This window comes from Ahaetulla prasina, chromosome 2, assembly GCF_028640845.1.
Source record: "Ahaetulla prasina isolate Xishuangbanna chromosome 2, ASM2864084v1, whole genome shotgun sequence".
NCBI classification, from domain to species: domain Eukaryota; kingdom Metazoa; phylum Chordata; class Lepidosauria; order Squamata; family Colubridae; genus Ahaetulla; species Ahaetulla prasina.
Genome location: NC_080540.1, coordinates 107,708,106 through 107,726,269, shown reverse-complemented (window position 1 = coordinate 107,726,269; position 18,164 = coordinate 107,708,106). Strand labels below are relative to the sequence as shown.

Below are 18,164 nucleotides of genomic sequence, written 5' to 3'. Positions count from 1 at the left end.
CCCACCCCCTGGGAGTCTGACAGCCAATCAGGGTACTCTTCTTGTGCCCCAGAAAGTTCAAAGCTCAGAAAAAGCATAAAGCCAGGGCGCGCACAGCATCTCAGCCCTTTTCTGTTCAGGATCTCAAGCCATGTGATCCTGACCACCATTAAACCATCTTTCCAAGCAGCCTCCATGTTTCCAGTGTCTTTGTCCCCACTTGGAACTGAACCCAGCTGGATATTTCTTCCAACATCTCTTTCCCCTCTGGAACTTGTTCTATTCTTTGCCATGGATTAGTTTAACCTGCTTACCTGTCAATGTGTCTGTTTGTTTGTTGGTTGGTTGGTTGGTTGGTTTTAAAAAAAGTTGTTTTTGGATTTGGCAATTGAGTTCTTAGTGCTCAAATCTGCACCGTGGCCCCTGATGGATAATGGTGAACATGTGCACAGATATCAGAACCCTTGGGGCTCTTTATACCAACAATATGCGGCATTTCACCAAGTTTTCATTTCAAAGTGCTGTGGTTTAGTCAAAACCTCTTAAAAGCATTTATCAAATTTAAGGTTCTAGTATTTTCTTTTTTAAATAATTAAAATCGATGGCTGCAGGGCTAAAGGGAACAAATTCAGGCTGATTTTAATGGAGGCTGAATTCAAGTGAACAAAAATATTATGCCACCAAAAATTAGTTGGGCATATATCCATGTGGACATGATACCATGGAGATTTATAAATTGTAAATAGGAGGCAAATATGGCTGTAACTTATCCATCTCTTGACTTAGTACTTAAGCAGGGAAGGAAAACTAGTTAAAGTGAAGCTGAAAGATTATTCTGTTGCTACTTGCTAGTAGCTATTTACAAATTCAAACAGTCTTAATTTCTAGGAAAGCAATCCCAACAGTGGTATAAATGTATGTTTTGCGATATGCCTTTATCAACAAGTTATTTTGAAATAGAAAATGTAGTTTTACTAAAGTTCTACTAGCTAGTAAACATTGTAATATTTTTTCATGGTCTTTAAAAGGCAAGAAAATATCAGACTTCCAATCAGGCAAAATTGCAAATCAAGCACTTTTCATATACTCAATTTGGAAACATATAAAACACACAAAAATGTAAGTGAACAAACCCTAGGATTTCCTCCCCCTCCTTTTTTTTCTATATTGTAATTAGTTTAACACAACAAAGGGAGAGGGGAGATTGTACAACTTTTGAAAAGAGATCTTACAAAGCTCTATGGAGACTTCTTTTTAAAAAAATGAAATGGTGATTTGTTTTCTTGGCTTTTCTGTGGGCAGTTTTATTCATTGCAAAAAATAGCTTGCTTAGTTGATTCGTATTGATAGTGTAGGAATTTAGCACCCACCCCCCTCCTAGAAGAATGAAATATTTTAGAAAATATTTAAAAGGCAGAATATATTTCCCTGGATGAGAAATGGAGAAACATGTTTTAAAGACACCTTTGTCAACCATCATCTGCATCATAATAGAACCCATCTAGCAACTGAAACTCACCACATGGCACCTGGGAAGATTACATCAGCCAGCAAGGCTAGCTAAGACCCCCACCCCCTGGGAGTCTGACAGCCAATCAGGGTACTCTTCTTGTGCCCCAGAAAGTTCAAAGCTCAGAAAAAGCATAAAGCCAGGGAACACACAGGATCTCAGCCCTTTTCTGTTCAGGAACTCAAGTCATGTGATCCTGGCCACCATTAAACCATCTTTCCAAGCAGCCTCCATGTTTCCAGTGTCTTTGTCCCCACTTGGAACTGAACCCAGATGGATATTTCTTCCAACAATAGGTACGGGACTAAAAAAAAGTTCCATATCTATCAAAACAAATCAACTAATCAAGCTTGTAATAAATAAAACTGCCTGCAGAAAAACCAAGAAAGCCAATCACCATTTCATTCCATCAAAATACACTTGGCTTGTTTTATTCGTGAAAACAACACTCTGTTTCCTCATGGACTTCATACTCTGTCTTAAGAAGTAGCCAACTGCAAATCAGCTCTCTAATCACAAGATTGTTGCAAAATTACTGTTTATTTAACCCCACTGTTGCTTGCTTATTATAAGAAAACAAAACCATTCACTTCTTTCCCTGCAATGTTTTCCAGCTCTAATTGGCTAATCACCCAGCTTGTCAGTGGTGTATAATCTTGCACTGAAATTGGAGCTGGGTCCAGATTTTAACAGCTAGATTAGGACAATTCCATATGATAAAATATAAACCAAAGTACCCAACCTATGCATTAAATAGAAAAAGTATTTGTGTTTCTAACTCTATATTTTGTAAACACGCTGTTGCTACAACAATGGCATCAACCAGTGTATTTTATAATACATATCTATAAAACCATAAAATGGGCACAAGGAAATTTGGGGTGGGGGGAGTTGTGCAGACAAGGCATTGAAACACATTAAGGTGAATACCAGCCATAAAGATTTCCCAATTCAAGTAACTCTGATGTGATCCCCACAATTATAACAGTTTAATCAAATTGTCACATGCTTATTCCCTCTAGACCAGAGGTGGTATTCAGCCAGTTTGGACCAGTTTAGACAAACTGGTAGTAGCAAACTGCGGGTGGGCCCGCCCACCTACCCCGGCACTATGCCATCCTACTTAGCCACATTTTCAAGCCATGCGCATGTGTGAAAGCCGTATGTGCTAGCAAAGCACATACACAGAAGGAGGAGTTCATTTTTGGTGCTTGGCGAACCGGTAGCTAAATTACATGAATCCCACCCCTGCTCTAGACAAATCTCCATTGGGGTGTTTTTGTGGCCTGGCCCTTATAATTATTTGCAAACAATAAATCTAGCAAACAAATGGCAGATGTTTCGTGCTTTTGGAAGCTTACTTTGAATTGTTACCCTCAAACAGTGTCTTGGAGACCACAATTATAGATCACAATTAGTTCTTCCGACATACATGCCCACAAATGTCTCCAGTAGAATTAAAAATGAGATTCTCCTTGAAAACAAACAATCTTTCCCTGGGAACACATCCAAGAGGAAGCAAAAAAAGGTAGAGCAAAAAAGGGAAGTGTCTATCAGAACCATCATGCAATAAACAGTATAACAGATGAGGGAGCTTGAGATAAAAGAAGATTAATTACTGGAGGTTTAGTAGTTTGTTGACTCATTGGTTCTTTGTTTTGTTTAAAAAGGTATAAACTTCAAACGCTATTGTAGTCTTTAAATAAGGTTAGAAAATCCATGTATAACATAAGTAGATCTGACTATTAATGATTTTTTTTAAATTCTCCAGCTCTAAGCAACGATCGGTTTAATGAAGTTTTATATATAATATCATCTCTACTTTAATTACCATTCTACACTCCAAAAATTACAATTTTACTATTGGCCCTGAATTACAAGGACTCTGACAATAAGCTTGAACCAGGGGTGAAATCTAAAAATTTTCCCTACCGGTTTTGTGGGCGTGGCTTAATTGGTGGGTGTGGCTTGGTGGTCAGGTGACTGAATGAGCATGGTCAATAATAATAAATAATAAAAATAATAAAGTATAAAAAACTTCGGAGACACCGGTCTACCTTCTTTAAAAATAGAGGCTTCAGTCTACCAATTGCGTTTTACTGAGAGGCACCAGTCTACCTTCTTTAAAAATAGAGGCCCTGGTCTATCACTTTCCTTTTACTGAGAGGCACCGGTCTTTAAAAATAGAGGCCCCGGTCTACTAGATTCCTACAGCGCTGATCAGCTGTAGTGCGGCCCTTTGAAGTGCCGAGGCAGTCATTTAAGGCCATTTGCAGCTATATCACCACCTAGCGCTTCAGGAACAGAGAAGAGGAACAGCGAGGCATGGGCAATGGGGGGGGTAGGGATTTTTGCTACCGGTTCTCTGAACTACCTGCTCCCATTGCTACCAGATCGGGCGATCTGGTCCAAACTGGGAGCATTTCACCCCTGGCTTGAACTGACTCAAGGAAGTTTCTTATAGTTCTAGCAGTGTGGTCAAAACAGCCACTTGTTAATATGTTTAAAGCATTTAACTCTATCATCAATCACTGGACAAAGACATGAGGACATATGCACCTCAAACACATTCAGCATTGCTGATATCAATATAATGAACACAAGTCCTTTGAGTCAGGTGTTGGTGAACACTTTCTCAATACCTTGCAGAGCTCTCTGCTCAGTTGCTATACAAGAATCTGACTTTCCTGTAAAAGCTTTATCTTTGGCAGATTTCAAATTACAAGGATTAGCAGACAGAAATAGAAAATTAAAAGCCTTTCTCTCTGTGATACAAACTATAAATTAAATGAAGAAAGATTTTCAGAATCCTCAATCTAATCCAATTTTTTGACCATCTAGCAACAACAATCTACTAGTCCATTTTGAAAATAACCTTATGTTCCCACTCATGGCTACAATTTCTAATATAATTGCATAGCTATCTTTCATCTGCTATTTACCATTAGCAAAAAGTATAACCCTGGCAATGTAAAATATAGGTGCCCCTATTGAAATGTTCAGTATCCACCAAGTAATGTAGGCAATCCAATCCTAGTATGAAGAAATTTAAAAAAAAATCTAATTATTCTAATAAAGTTTGGTGCAGAACATAAATCAGAAAATATGACTTCTGTAACAGAATCATCAGTGCTTGGAACACATTACCTGACTCTGTGGTCTCTTCCCATAATCCCAAAAGCTTCAACCAAAAACTATCTACCATTGACCTCACCCTATATGTTTATATACTGTATAATCTTTTTGTGTGATACCTATGTATATTGTTGTGACAAATAAATAAATAAATAAATAAATAAGGCACCAGGCAAGAAATTGGGAGACCATGAATTCTAGTACCACCTTAGGTGCAGAAGTAGTTGGGTGACTGGGACCAGCCATTCTTTCTAAGCCCTAAGAAGGAGCCAATGGCCAACAACTGAAGGGACTTGTTCAGACACACAAAAAACGAAAACATCTAAACATTGAGGCACTAAAATGCACTTTTTAAATATAATATATAACACAGTGTTGTGAGAAATTCAGCCATCAAATAGTAACATCCAATACAAAATTCAAATTACTATTAAGATTCTTAGAAATTCTGGCTGGATAAGACCAAGCCTTAAAGAACAAATGCACAGAAAGCCAGAACTAGAAGACAGCAACACACAGCCAGTGCCACCTCTGCAAAAAAGCTGAAGAAAGAGTGCATCACCAGGTTAGCTGCTTCAAGAAGATTGCACAGACTTCAAAAAACAGCAGGACAAAGTATCAACAATGGTACATTGGAAGATCTGTAAGAAATATCATATTCCTGTAAGCATGAACAGATGGGTTCGTAAAATAATAATAGAAAATGAAGAAGCTGAAATGCTCTGGGACTTTAGAATTCAGGCAGGCACTTGCCACATAAGTTAATAATTGCTGATAAGAAAGACAAAAAAGTCTGGATAATGGACATGGCAGTAATTGGAAACAACAGAATAGAAGAAAAAGAATTGGAGAAGATAGCAAAATAAAAAGACCTGAAAACAGAATGAATGTGGCAAAAGAAAACAATAGTAATAGACAGCTTGAGTGCAATCCCAAAACAATTAGAGCACTACTTGAACACCATTGGCATTGACAAATTCACCAGCAGTCCGTTGCAAAAAGCAGTTTTACTTTACAAAAAGCAGTTTACATCCTGTGATGATACCTCTAACACCATCAAACATCAACATCTGCCTATCCCAAGTACTTGGAAAGGTCTCCATGGATGGATAAAAATGCCCAATGCAATCTGAACATCTGGTTGACTATTTCACAAAACCAGAATAATAATTTGAATAGGCAGTGTAGTGGTGAACGTGCTACCCTACAAACCAGGTGACTGAAAGTTCTAGTTCTGCCTTAGTATCATGAAAGCTGGCTCGATGACTTTGGGTCAGTCATTCTCTCTCAGCCCAAACCCCCTCACAGGATTGTTGTTGTAAGGAAAATAAGAGGAGGGAGTATTAAGTACGTTCACTGCCTTGAGATACTTATTAACTGAGATAAAAATCTAATAAATAAATACAATACAAGGTACATGTATTGACATGTAACAACCATGACAGAAGCAAGGATAACGGCAAGGGGGTACTTTGGAAATGTCTTAAACTGGATTTCTGCAAATTGGGGTTAGAATGAGGTAGAAGGATGACTAGTCCTTACATGCAATGATATTACATTTATTTGATCAACAGAAAGCATTAGCTGCTGTATTGCACTATGATTGAATTGAAGAAAATGTATTATAGGTCGTCAGCCCAGAATCATGAATAGCCTCATGCATTTGCTCCATCATAAACAACACAAACTGACAATAAAAATTACTGAGTCCTCTCATCAGAGGTTCATTACAAAAACAAACCAGGTTCACTGATTTAATTTCACATTATGGCAGTGGGACAGAAAAACCCAAACATAAAACATTGATCTTCTTGTTTCTTTTAACTGTTGTCATGTAACATTTGAGAGGCACCAATCTCCAAGTGCTACAAATGGCACCGATTGATTCAGACCTCCTAATTTGAATGAATGTAGTCATGTGAAATGGAGTTAGATGCTCACTGAAGTTCAATTCCTTGAAGAAAAGACTGTTTCCACCTAGTGAAAATGAAGCAGTTTAGGGGGAAGGGGGGAATATCATGTAATCCCAACCCAACCCAAATTATGTAAATTATTTTAGAGGCATTGCAGAACAAGTTTCTTAAAGCTATATAAATAGCTGATTAACAGGGTATAAGTCCCTTAACTGCAGTGAATATCATGTTGAGTATCAAGTTTTAGCTCTTCAGACAGGGAATCGCTTTTAACATTTTGAATTTCTCCTTGAGATTTCAAATGTAATATACATTTTAAACATGCAAACATTTTTAAATATTTGCTCATCTGTACTTCATTTATTTTCATTACAGTTCTTTCTTTTTAATATTTGTTGTTCACTGTTCATATAAAAAATTTAAATAAAAAAAGGTATGAAACCTTATTGTGATGATTCTCATTGAGTAAACATATTAAGACATTTTAAGGATCATGGTTTTCTAATGTCCTAGTAATAAACCTATAAAGGACCCTTAGCGATTAATCTTTTTTTAAAATAATTTTTATTAAACATTTTTCAAAAAATAAAAAGTGTCTTTAAACAATAGTTTCATTCCAATAATTTCACAACGGTTAATCATTTCTTACTTGTCCACTTTTTCCTCCCTTATTTCAATGTATCCTTACATAAAAGTCTAATATTAATTTATTTACATATATAGATATAAATAACAGTGTACACAATTTTATTTCTACAAATTACATTTTTTCTGCTTCCTCTTATTTGTTGTTACATTTCTACTCCTATATCTTCTTTATTTGATCTTTCCTTGCCTTTTACCTCTTTCCTCTACCCATTCGTATCATTTCTCCCACACTATTATAATAATAATAACAAAGTTGGAAGGGACCTTGAGGTTCTTCTAGTCCAACCCCCTGCCCAGGAAGAAACCCTAAACCATTTCAGACAAATGGTTATCCAACATTTTCTTAAAAATTTCCAGTGTTGGAGCATTCACAACTTCTGCAGGAAAATTGTTCCACTTATTAATTGTTATGTCAGGAAATTTCACCTTAGTTCTAAGTTGCTTCTCTCCTTGATTAAATTTCCACCCACTGCTTCTTGTTCTACCCTCAGGTGCTTTGGAGAATAGTTTGACTCCCTCTTCTTTGTGGCAACCCCTGAGATATTGGAACACTGCTATCATGTCTCCCCTAGTCCTTCTTTTCATTAAACTAGGCATACCGAGTTCTTGCAACTTTTCTTCGTATGTTTTAGCCTTCAGTCCCCTAATCATCTTTGTTGCTCTTCTCTGCACTCTTTCTAGAGTCTCAACATCTTTTTTACATCGTGGCGACCAAAACTGAATGCAATATTCCAAGTGTGGCCTTACCAAGGCATTATAAAGTGGTATTAACACTTCATGTGATCTTGATTCTATCCCTCTGTTTACGCAGCCCAGAACTGTATTGGCTTTTTTGGCAGCAGCACGCTGCTGGCTCATATCTAAATGGTTGTCCACTAGGACTCCAAGATCCTTCTCACAGTTACTACTACTGAGCAAGGTACCACATATATGGATTTTGTTTTTTGTTTATTTAAAAAAATAATCTTTTTACTTATATAGAAAAGTAATTGGTCAGCTTTTATTCAATAAATGTTATTCTTTTTAAAAACTGCTCTATTTAAACTGCTCTTTTTAAAAATGACCATAATTCAGCTATATAAAATTCTTGTATAAAAATAAAACTTGTGATGAAAAGTAAATGAAAGACTATTTAAATCCTTTCCTCTTCACGTATTCATCCCTAGGTTCCAATTTTATCAGGAGAGTATTCTAAGAACACAATTCAAATATGTTCAATTTAATCCTCAAAAAAGAATTTTTAATATAAAGTGATTCAGTGCCTATTTCATGCATTCTTTTCAAAAATCGAAAGCAGGCTTAAATATATGATAAAATTTAAAATTTCACTGACAAGAAAATTACAGGCTTAATCAGTCTGCAAAACATCTTCAGGCAACTTTTTTTCAACAACTCCATCTTATAATTGCTTAAAATAGAGTTGCTTCAACTCCAATTTAAGAGCAAAGAGTTCTATAAGCTTGCAAAAAAGGTTGAGTCATGTCTTCATACAAATATTATGTTTATGAATATACTAGAGTCTGTTCTTTATAGAATGAACTGATGCTTTCAACCACAGTATTTAACCTAATTTGCAATTGATATAGAAAGAGATCTGCACACTGCTTACTAGTCTTGGTTTTCTAAGTAGAAGGCTTGTTTCTGCCACCTAACTTAGTTTCTAGGATTTTCTGTAATGGCAATAAAAGATACTGCCTCTTTCTGTTATTCATTGATGATGTCACATTTCTTTACATACTTCATGGAGAAAGACTTATTTATATTGAATCAGTACCTAAGACAAACATTAATCAATCTTGACAAGAGTATAGAAACAAACACAGTATATGTCAAATACTTCTTTCTTATAGATTAATCTCTTGGCACACAGCGAATGTCATGTGGTGATTTTATGTAAAGAGCATTCCATATGTACAACACAAAGATTACTAGTAATAACCAAACTATTTTTCAGGCATGTTTGCCTACTGTTACTAAATGTCGAGCTAATACCCTCTAGGAACCCAACCTATTTCCAGTGATTATGAGCTATTACTCATCACAGATGAAATAATTTAGCTAAAATATACAGATAGTCCTCAGCTTATAACAGTTCATTAAACGACCATTCAAAGTTACAAAGGCACTAAAAAGGGTGACTTAAGAACATTTTTTCATACTTATGACCGCTGCAGCATCCCCATAGTCATATATTTACATTCGGATGCATGGCAACTGGTTCGTATTTACGACGGTTGTAGTGTCCCGGGTCATGACTATTTTATGACAAGCAAAATCAATGAGGAAGCCAGATTCACTTAACAACCGTGCTGTCTTTTCTGTTATGTCATTTGCATATTGCGTTAACAACTTGAAGTGTATTAGAACTCAGAATTCATCTAGAAGCTACTAAAGTTATCTGAATTTGGGGAGAATTTGGGTTTTTTAATTCTCATTAAACATTTGAAAAGCAACAGAAGTAAGCCTGTTAAGTTTTATGTATTTGAAAATATTCATTTTAGCTCAATAGTATCAGAATTGTTAATATAATGAATTTAGTATTCTGAAAAACATTATATTTTATCAGTTCCTTTAGATAATACAGTCTGTTTTTATTTAATGTATTAATTTTCTAAGTTTATTATGATTTTCCTATTTTATTGGTTATCCTTATGTTACCTAAACTATATTTTAGTCAGCCAAAGCTCTTGTAAATGTTTGATAGTTTCAGAACTTTCTATTTATTCAGTTTTGATTCTTTTATAAAAATTGTATTTTATTTATCCAAAGCTTAGAAAAAAAAAGTTTGTAAAATTTATTTGCAGAAATTGTTATTCATGCTACATGTTAAAACTTAGCAATCCAAAAACTGTATTATGTGTGCAAGGCATATCTTTATCAGACAAGTTTAAAAAAGCAACCTAAGAATTTAACGTGCTTAATTATTTTAAAATTACCATGTTGCTTGCTGTACAAATACATGTTTACTTTAGAACATCATGAATTTGCTGTCACAAAAAAAATTGAAAAATGTGTATGGAAAATAAATTAGGGCTCTTTGAAATAATACAGTTATAGATATTTTGAAATTCCTTTTCCTAGGAGTATCTTAAATGATTCCCATCTAACCTCTTAAAAAGAGCTGAAGCGTAAGCAGCCTTCATTATTAAAAGCTATTTTTACTACCAGTGATACACCCTTATTCCACTAGTAAATACTATTATGTGATCACCATATATTCAAACTTGCGTGAGGAATTATAAATAGAATTATAAAAGTACATAGAAAAAAAACATACCATTTTTAAAAATCTTTGTTATATTTGCATTTCTGAAAAGTAAACCAAGCAGATTAAATAATGTAAAGATTAATTTAAAATTAATTGTCGTAATTTAGCATTACGAAAAAGTAGTAGTACAGTTACAGGGTCAGAGAAGCAAAGTTATTCTCTTGCCTAAGAGTGGCACAGTGGTTAGAGTGCAGTACTGAAGGCTATTTCTGCTGATCACTGGCTACCAGCAGTTTGGCAGTTCAAATCTCATGGTTGACTCAACCTTCCATCCTTCCAAGGTCAGTAAAATGAGGACCCAGATTGTTGGGGGCAATATGCTGACTCTGTAAACCACTTAGAGAGGGCTGTGAAGTGGTATACAAGTCTAAAGCACTGTGAAGCGGTATACATGTCTAAGAGCTATTGCTATTTGAAGACAATTCCCAAATTCCCTTTTTGTGTTATAGGTGTGACAGTTTATTAAGGTCATATAAACATTATCATTTTCAGCCAGAAAATTGAACAATCATAATTTACAGCAGAATAAAAAATGAAACAAAATGTTCATAATTTTTAAATATATCTTATTGTCTAGAATTCTATATACATACATACATACATACATACATACATACATACATACATACATACATACATGTGCCCTAGACAGAAAAAGCTAAAAATGCTAAATCTACTGCTGATAATGTTATCCAGTTAGCGAAAGTCATAAAAAGTCCATTTTCTGCATATCAGAAACAAATTCAGTTCTGTTCAAGATCTAATTTTAAAAAATGAACCATAGAAAAGATAAGACAATAAAATAAATAATGAAGTATGTCAGTAGTAAATCATCATCCCATAGGCAATGTGAAGTGTGGAATCACATATTGTATTTTCTTAAAACAATTTTCTAAAATTACTGTCAGTATCTCTTATTATATATCAGAGTAGCTATAGCTCGGGGCCTAACTACGAAGTTCTTAGTGCTCTCTATGTTTGATTATTTGCCAGAAGACAATTCCCTACCCAACCCACTGAAGATGTTAAGAAATGTTATAATATTTGAGTAAGTTAAAGAAGTTTTAAAGACGCGGTTAAATTTAAGTTTTAAACATCACTCACATTTAGATTTAGATTCAGTACACGTTTGATCCTTACATCCAAATAGACAATCCTGTTAATTGTGGTAGAATGTAACTCAGATTGGATGGATAGACTATAGTTCCAATCTCGAAGAAAAAGAAGAGTTTAAGGAAGAAGAAAAGAAACTTCTGGGAGAAAAAGCATAACGCTGAAATCTGATATACTTCATTGTCTTATCTCCTGTTTAATTATCTAAAAATTGTTGTTAATCAATCTCTGGCTCACATATGATTTAATAAGCTCAGACTAAAGCAGACTACTATCTTAAATTCCAATTGGGTAAGGTTATCACAGAAAGTATTATATACCAAAATCAAAATGGAATTTGAAATAGAAATTGATAAATGAAAATTCCCTTGACATGGATTCTCTGTCTTGGTCTCCTGTGAAATGTGGGCTCTCTGCAACTCCGTGATATTTCAAAACACTTTTTTTCCATCCACAATATTGCAGTCTTATACCATCTATACTTCTTCATGATATTTTTGTGGCTGTCCTAGATAGTCATAGTGTGAGTGGACAGGACTATTGAAGTGGTTGCTTCTGATGAATAAAGTTTATTTTAACTCAAAGAATCTTAAATAAATCTTACCTTGAAAAGTGTTAAGCAATGCTAGCAAGAATAGCAAAATACTAGCAAGAATAGCAAAAGCATAATTCTACAGTTCAAGGTCGTTCTCCAAAAAAGGCATTCCAAATGGCAGCCTACTTTCAAAATCTCAACATATCTGACCAAAGCAGATGGTTTTGATGTTCCCCGTTAAATCCCCAGGTCCATCCTACTCACAACAATCATCCACCAACTCACCACAAACTCACAATCAACACAACACACTCACCTTCACTCTAGATAGCCCACTAATCCCATGTCAACCTGCACCTGCAGGTACAAAATACAAAGAAGGCCAGGTACCAGTTCCTAGGTCCTAGAGAGGGGGCCAGTTGGCCTGTATCTAGTCCGAAACCAGAAGACAATCCCATAAAGCTCAATGGGATAGTAGTGATCTTCTAGTGCCAAAGAACCACCTGTCCCAACATTGTCAGACCCTCTTCAAGCAAAAATAAAACTCAGGGAATTAGAACATCAGAAATATCATCCTATAGCAAAAGTTTCCTCCTCAGACTGAAGATGGAATGGTGTATCTAACAGAGGGTCCTATATTATTAGCAAATGCAGCCTTTTAATTTGTTTATTTAAGTCAACTAAAATAGCACCAGACTCTAATTGATTCTGGTCATCTTAGAACATAAATTCGTGTTGTGCCTAACTTTATATTGCCCTTGATAGTTTTTTTATCTTCTTTGCCACCGGTGCTTTACATTTAACTACTTAAAGAGGAAAAAGTATTTTTACTTTTTTTTCTTCACTTTAGTAATGTTTTATTACTTATTACATTTTTTTAATCCTGCCTTTTATTTATAAATAACTCAAGCTGGCAAACATGTATAATATTCCTTCCCCCTCATATTTTCCATCTGCTTCCTTAGTGAAGGGAGACTCATTTTCCTTAGTTGCATATCTCAAAGCTTCAAGTTTTAGAATTTTTTTAAATTTTCATTGTTTATTTTAGCTTTCCAAAAGAAGAAAAATATTAGTAACAATGCTAAACTAATGTGAGCAAATAAGCAAAAGGCGCATTACAAACAGACAAGCCGTTATGACTGAGTTTCTTGGCAAAAGCGGTCTTAAAATGGCTTTCCTCTTTTGTAAAATTAGTTGGCCTAACCGTGCGTCTTAATTTCTCCAGTAAATCCCCTCACATTGAGTGAGACACAGTTTCAGTAAGTGCGTATAGATGGCAACCCAAGCAATGTTTGCCTTCGTATTTTTGGAATGACTATCTTAATTTACATTATACGTATTTACATATTGGCAATGCCTTACATGTTCCGCGTTATACCAGCCTAACAGTGAACTGAATGAATTCCAACCAACAAACGTTTAAGGAAAGTGACTTAGCACATTCAGTGCCTTGGCAACAATGAAGAGAAGTAACAAACACAGAAATGCCTCTCTGAAGCTGAAAATTCAAATGATGGGCAATTCAAGGAACTGTAGTATGTGTCACAACTGTGAAAACTAAGCAATAGGGGAGGATGTTCTAGAAGGAAGCAACAAAGGAATTTTTTTTAAAAAAAGCAAAAATGCTTCTCAGCAAACTTCATGCATAGAAAATGATTTTGTACCCTCACAGAGGTCACGCCCTGTCTAAGTGACGGATTGTCCTTGTGGATTCTAGGCCATGTTTGATTCAAATGGCCAAAGGGCTACCTCATTCTTTCATAGCCTCTTTTCTCGATAAAAATCTGTAAACTAGCACAGTGACTTTGCACTAGTTTGTCCTATTTAGAATGCAAGGTAGAGTTTATATCAGATGATAAATCGGTGTTACACTCTGGCCAGGAAGAGCAAAAATACAGGAGGGGGGGGAAGGTCACCTTCATTGCTCCAGAATTTCTTACCTATATGGTCAACACTCTGAGAATCTCAAATGATGTACCAAAACATAATCCCAAGTACCGTATAGATTTCAAGCATCTACATTTCAATAAATGAGGTGAATGAACGACAAGTTGATTAATATGCAGATGTTCCTTTTGTCAGGGTTCCAAGTAACACCCACAACGAAAGAAAACTCCAAGGCTTGAAGTTCTTCAAAGTTCCATTTTATTAGAGATGTCATATTGGCACATCTGGGAAAACCCGAATCTGAAAGCTTCCAGGTTTTCCCCACCCAAAGGAAAGTTCAAGACCCTGTCCAGCACCCACATGTCCATCACTTGGTCCAATTAAAGCTCTGTCCCAACTGGAGATGCCTCCCAGTTCCAGCTGTCCAGGGCAAGATGTTCTTGACTCTCTGAGAAAGGAATGTTATTATGACTATATATCACCCTAGCTCCATACAATCCTCCCTCCCAGTTTCCCACAGAGGGAAACGTGGCAAGCCTGAAGGCCCAATGAAAAAGATGGCTTCCAGGCCTGACATCTTTAGTAAAAATAATGACTAATGGCAGATATGATAGCACTCTTCACATACCTGAAAGCATATAATGAAGATGTTCAAGGTCTATTCTTTCTCATTCCTGAGTAAAGAATATGGATTCAAGTTACAGGAAGGCACAGCCTGTAGGAACAAAGAAATGTTCCTTGTTTAGGAATCTTCTTAATAGTAACTGCAGTTCAGCAGTGAAACCAACAAGCCACAGAACTGATAGCCTTCCTTCACTGGATGCACTACATAGAGAGTAGACAGTCATCAATGCTTTAACTGAGAATGCTACAGTGGCTGTAGCTGACTGACCTTTTCAATAATTATGTAACAGACTGGCCTGCCTCAATTACAGGACTACATACAGTACTATAAAAATTACGCTAAAGTAGCGGCTACATTGTGAAAATGATTCAGAAAAGGTTTTCTGATGTGGGAGTATAGCACCTCTTTAAAGCACTCATTTCTTCTTCAGACTTCTCTACAAGCTTCAAAAAAGATACAGTTGCTTTCGTGTATTTAGGCTCATAAGGAAATCTAAAAACAGATAGAGATACTATAAAACAAGACTTTACTTGCCCTCTCACATATTCCAAAGTTCCTCTTGTGAATCATGACTGAAGCATGAATGTTCCAATAGTTCACTTTTCATCCAAGAAGCCTCTTCAGTTCATTAGAACTGAAGAAGCTTTTTGGATGAGAAGAGAAATGTTTTCAAGGGGAAAAAAACCCCAAGAAAGTCCAATTGCCTTTTGAAAAATACCTTTGGGATGACCACATCCTGCCCCTTTGTCTTTTCTAATATTGCTTCCCAGGATTTTTCTTCTGATAAAGATGAATCAATCAATCTTTTATTATGGTCACAGATCAGAATAAGATAAAAATGAATAATGGCTAAATGCAATTCACAAGAAAATAATTGTTTTTCTCCCCTTAGGAAATACACTTAGGAAACAATCAATAAAAGGAAAAGGAACAAGAAAGTTTTTAAAAAGAGTAAACATTTTCCATATTCTCTTGAGAATCTTAGAATAACAGAGTTGGAAGGGACCTTGGAGGTCTTCTAATCCAACCCCCTGCTTAGGCAGGAAACTCTACACCACTTCAGACAAATGGTTATCTAATCTCTTCTTAAAAACTTCAGTGTTGGAGCATTTACAACTTCTGGAGGCAACTGATCAATTGTTCTAACTGTCAGGAAATTTCTCCTTAGTTCTAAGTTGCTTCTTTCCTTGATTATTTTCCAGCCGTTGCTTCTTGTCCTGCCTTCAGGTGCTTTGGAGAATAGCTTGACTCCCACTTCTTTGTGGCAGCCCCTGAGATATCAGAACACTGCTATCATGTCTCCCCTAGTCCTTCTTTTCATAAGACTAAACTTATCCAGTTCCAGCAACTATTCTTTGTATGTTTTATCTTCAAGTCCCCTAATCATCTTTATTGCTCTTTTCTGCACTACCAAGGCATTATAAAGTGGTATTAACACATCACATGATCTAGATTCTATCCCCCTGTTTATGCAGAACTGGCTTTTTTGGCAGCTGCAGCACACTGGTGGCTCATATTTAAATGGTTGTCCACTAGGACTCCAAGATCCCTCTCACAGTCGCCACTAATTGAGCAAGGTACCACATATACTGTACCTGTGCATTTTGTTTTTCTTGCCTAAATGTAGAACCTTTTTTTTTCCACCTTTGAATTTTATTTTGTTAGATAGCGCCCAATGTTCAAATCTCTCAAGATCCTTCTGTATCTTAAGTCTATCTTCTGGAGTGTTGGCTATTCCTGCTAGCTTGGTGTCGTCTGCAAGTTTGATGAGTTCCCCATCTACACCCTCGTCCAAATCATTGATGAAGGTGTTGAAGGGTACTGGGCCTAAAACAGAGCCCTGGGGTACTCAACTGCATACCTCTCTCATACCTCTTGATTTTTGGGACTCTTGAAAGCAAGAGATCCTTTTATTCACAGCTAGATATTTAATATAAATGCATTAGCACAAAGTAAAATATTCTCCAAAGAATAGCTGGGACATTGTGGGTGAAGGATGTGCCTCAGAACTGTCACTATAAGCAGCTGCAGCTGGCACAAAGCTTTCAGATTTCTGCCTGGAATATGTCCTAATAATGTTCCCAATTGTACTCGATTCAGTATTCAGACCTGTCCTGTTCAGAATGTTATTATAATTGAGGACTGATAATCACAGAACAGGGTGTTTGTAGGGTTTTTTTTCCCTTTTTGGGGTTCCTTAGTGTTTTCTTCTTCTTCTAATTTTAGCATTGTACCAAATTCCAGTATTTAACCTTGGAGGGTTTCTGATTTTAAACTCCTTCACCTTCCCACCCGCACCAGCATCAATGCCAGTCCTGAGGATTATGAAAATACTGTATATTTTGCAGCAAAATAAAATTAAATGGGTGTAATAAAAATGAAAGGTTGGGTGATAATGCAGAGTAGTTAAAAAATAGAGACCCCTCAAAATTACTTGCATCTCTTAGAAAAATGTAGGCAACTACCGGTATTCAGAAAATTGCTTTAAAATGAATTATTTAAGTTCTCTACATATGGGGTTAATAACCTATAGTGTCCTTCATGTATCTTTTAACAGCCCTGTCTTGGTCCATTTTCAGTGATACAGGAAAAGAATATTATTACACCAGCCTAGAGTGTCAGAAGAAGAAGTGATGACAAAAAGAGAGCTAATAACAGCAGTTCTATAATGGATTTGTAGGGCTTTTCACAGTTCAGATCAGCCTATGGCCTTGATGTACAAATCACTACAGAGTAGAGGTAGGATTTTTTTTTTCTTTAGAGAGGGGAACTAAGGCTACTCTTGATCTCTGAATGACATGGTGGAGGGTCCACAACAGCCCAAAAACATACTGGATATGCCCTTAGTTCAAGAGCATTCACACTAGACGTCAGCCAAATAGATTTAGAATATAAAATGCTGCAAATAATAAAAACCAGCACTGACTTTGCTGCCAAATTGCATCAGAGAATTCCAACAGCAAGTACAGGGAAGACACAGAAAAGTTTGTGTGGCCTGCAATTTCCTGATCCTGCCATATGTAACCTTAACAGAGCTAATAAGAATAGGAACTGAGATATTTATTACTGGAAATGCAGTAACTGTGCTTTGGTTATGAAATCTTTATCCTCAGAAAGAATGTACTGCGAAAAGAGAACTTGGATGCATTTTATGAATATTATATAAGCCATGTCAGAAATGCCTTTAGGGTAATGTACCTGTTATTTTTACCTTGTATTCTATCAAGAAACTGCCACTTACTTTAAGCACTTCATATGATGATGTGATCATTTCAGATGTTCATTTTATGGGATCGCTAAGGATGGTCTGATAATACATCAGTCCTCCCTTCCTAAAACAGAAACAACAAAGATCTGTTTTAAGATTTAAAAAAAGAAGGAAAGTGGGTTCATTATTAAGAAAGCTCTATAACATTACAAGCCTTTCCTGCTGAACAGTGTAAATCATGGGATGGATATCGGTTGGTTATAATCTTTCAGGGCTGTTATGAGATCAAAGGTAGAAGATGGGATTTTTCTTCTGAATGTTTAAAACAAACATAATAAATAGC

General features: G+C 35.9%; 1 protein-coding gene across 4 annotated transcripts in view; it reads right to left on the bottom strand.

The window, feature by feature from the left end:
- The window catches only part of HTR4 (5-hydroxytryptamine receptor 4), a 257,415-nt gene that overhangs the window by 200,649 nt on the left and 38,602 nt on the right, over positions 1–18,164 (bottom strand). Inside the window, exon 3 of one of the 4 annotated variants that reach the window (XM_058173135.1) lies at positions 14,617–14,703. The exons of 2 other annotated variants lie outside the window; for them this stretch is intronic. The gene's annotated coding sequence lies outside the window, so the exon portion shown is untranslated. Of the gene's footprint in view, positions 1–14,616; positions 14,704–17,854; positions 17,912–18,164 lie in introns of those variants that run through there. One more of the 4 variants, XM_058173136.1, reaches the window with a different exon arrangement.